Raw genomic sequence first — 3,364 nt, 5'->3', positions numbered from 1 at the left:
AGCACCTCAGCGGGGGCGGCCAACGCGAGGCTAGGCGGCAGCGCGGCGCAGGCCGAGGCGGAAGCGGGGGCGGCCGACGCGAGGCGGAAGCGGGGGCGGCCGACGCGAGGCGGAAGCGGGCGCCGCAGGCCGAGGCGGAAGCGGGGGCTGGCCGCAGCGCTGCAATCGGCAGCGGGGCCCGTAACAGCGCCATCCATGCATGCATGCATGCCTGTTCGCGCGTAATTAGCGTAGGGGACGCGGGCGTGCGGGGTGGGCGCGCTGGCGGGACAACCCGGCCGAAAAAAACAAAAGTGTACACGTATACGTATACATTACGAGCGGGACGGCAGGCGGGCGGCCTCTTTTTTGATTTTTGCCCATCGTGCCCTCCGTTACGAAGAGGGTCTACCGAAGCGGAAGTGTTAACTAATTTATTCTATGACATTGTGTAGAAATCCATTACAGGATCTGGCAAAATCGTTAAAATCAAAAGCTTATTGATTTCTTTCTATACATACGTTATACGATGGTTATGTCCATTCGTATGTACCAATATTACATATCTTTTGAGGATGGGCTGCATACGGCAGCTGGAAATTTGCGAGATACAAACTAAAATTAAGTTTAAACTCTGATAGCATGATATTATAGGTAAGCAATTTAGTGGTTGTTTGGCCCATTTCGAAGCACAAAGCTAGTAATATTATTCATTCAGTATTTTTCCGTGATAGTATAATGTTCGTCTCTAGAAATCTTTCTATTAATCATACATCCGTAATATGAGAAAACTTGTATGCAATAACTACCTCTCTTTATCTTCTGTTGAGGAGACCTGCTGCAAGTCTAAGTGTAAGCCTTTCAGCATTCAGATCTTAGATACTACTTTCTGACGCTGACCTTTTCAATTGTACAATCTGGTGCGTTTAGCCGTTTACTGTCATTATCCAAAGAGGCTCATTTAATTTTTATTGGCATTTTCTGTTTCTCAGTTGCCTTCCATCATTTTCTGTTTTTATATCATATATGTACAAAGCTTATCACCTATTCACACTCAGACTCGAGACATTGAGGTCTGAGTGCATCCTCTTGCACCTTTTTAGTCTCCCTTCTCATCACTTCTCTTTTTCCATTTTCTCAATCTGACGTCAGTTCTCCCTGCTAGTGAGTGACCTGTCAGTATGTGAAAGAAGAATTGGTGGCATCTCCAGATCTCTGGCGAAGGATGGCAGCATCATGGTTCCTGCTTCAAGGGGAGCAGGAGCGGTAGGAGACAATGCTGCTGCTGCAGCTGCCTCGACCCGAACCATACCAGGAGGAGGTAAAATACATGCAACTTGGGACTGACAAAAAAAAACATACATGCAACTTGATTTATGTCTCTATAGCCAGTTAGACATTGGCCACTTGGGAGTTTTTTTTTTAGAAAAGGAGGATTACCCCCGGCCTCTGCATCTGGGTGATGCATGCGGCCATTTTATTAATTATTTTCAGAGACCTTACAAAGCATTACATCAGTAAGCCCGAAGCCACCATCTAGGCGACATGTGTCGCTACTCCTATCCCCTTGATGCAGGGGTGCTGAATGTCCGAGCCTAATACCAAACAGACATCGCACCAAAACCTAACATCTAATGCTGGATGCCCCATCCTAGCCACATGCCGGGAATGGGTCACACATCGGTCCGGCGCACTCACCGAGGCTACCGCCACCATTATCCACCTAACCATCTTCAGAGCAGGTACTGGCGCAAAGACCTTGTCAGGTCAGCTGTCGACGCCACCATGGCGCCAGACAGCGCCACCGCCCTGTGCGAGGCCATCACACCACGTCCAGTGCCGAGACCCTGCTGCTCCATGACGCCGAGACCCGCCGTCGTCGACGCGAGAGAAGGCACGCCACACCACCTCACGCCTCTTCCATCCGGCGCCGCTCCACAAATGATGCCCCCAAGAGGGAACACGACACCACAGCGCCACTATCGTCCGATCCGATGATCTTAGGATTTCTCCCAGAGCGGCACGAGCTGGTTGACCATAGTTGCTTGACTATGCCTTCATCAAGGTAGCGACATAGACGCCGCCATCGCCTGCCATGACCGGAGTCGACTCGGTTTTCACCAGCGACTATATCTCCCCAACTCGCCGCCGGTGCTAATAGTGGGATCCAAGATCCGTCACTACCAGCCTGTCCAACCGCCTTCGGTGGAGAAGGCAGCCACCACCACCATGCCCGGGCCAAGAGACCCGGACGTCCTCGTGCCGCGAAGATTACCCATGGGAGATCTCCTCTTGCCGTTGTCGAGACGAGGCGCAACTGCAGTGGATCTCGATCTAAACCCCTCGGGCCCGGATCAGACCTCATCGCAGCCAAAATCTCATCCGCCAACGGCCGCCGGAGATCTCCTGGCCACCGCCAACCCGCTGCGCACTGCCATTGGAAGAGGAGGGAGATGGACGCCGCTGCCCCCACGCGTTACCACCGGCCGAGGACTACGCCGCCGCCGCCGCCGCCTCACCACAGGGGCTTCGCCCCGCGGCGTCCAAAGCGACGGCGGCGATAGTGCGAGGCGATGGAGGGGGAGGGCTGAGGGCGGTGTGGACGGGGACTCCCCGGGGGCGGCGCGGCGCCGCCGCCTCGGGGGAGAGAGGTCGGGAGGAAAGGAGGAGAGGAGGAAAACCATAACATGTTAATCAATTAATAGCAGATGTGTGGTTTTCCATTAGCAATATCCATTATGTAGAATGATCATCTGGGATTGGGGACATTGCAGCAACCATAACATGTGGTTTAATCCTTTATACTTCTCGCTCCACAGATATGTTAGACAAATCAAACAGCAGAGTTCAAGGAATCGACACAGGTCTTGTGCCAAGCCGGGTACTGACACAAACTCGAGTCGACGTGATATTCAAGAAAGAGACGGAGACAAGATCAAAGCTTAGCAAAGCTTGGGCAAAATGGTTCCGCAGCAACGGGGTTCCTGAAAGTAAAGCAGACTGCCCACACTTCTGCAATGCCATGAAGTTAACACAGCAACTAGGTACCCGCTTGCCTGTTCCTACAGGCGGTGAACTAGGGGGCATAAATCTGGACGCTGAGGAAGAACTTTCGTAAGTAGATGCACATGTTAACTACTTATCCATGGCCTGGTGACTCGCCTTTGTAAGGGTTAGTTAAGTGCTGCCTCATGAACTGTTCTGTGTTCTGAGTTCTGGTTGCTTATGAACTTTGGTCTAGCGATGTTGAGTTGGTTATGCACCATTTTGGTAATTTCCTCAACTTTGATGTAAGAAACGGCTTTGTTCGTAACTAAGTACAAGTAGGTATTTCATCATATCGTTTTTATTTTGATCTTCTTGCGGGTTATGAAGATATTGGTTA

This window comes from Triticum dicoccoides, chromosome 2B (genome assembly GCF_002162155.2).
Source record: "Triticum dicoccoides isolate Atlit2015 ecotype Zavitan chromosome 2B, WEW_v2.0, whole genome shotgun sequence".
Classification (NCBI taxonomy): domain Eukaryota; kingdom Viridiplantae; phylum Streptophyta; class Magnoliopsida; order Poales; family Poaceae; genus Triticum; species Triticum dicoccoides.
The sequence above is the reverse complement of the archived record's forward strand: the minus strand, read 5'-3'. Positions refer to the sequence as shown.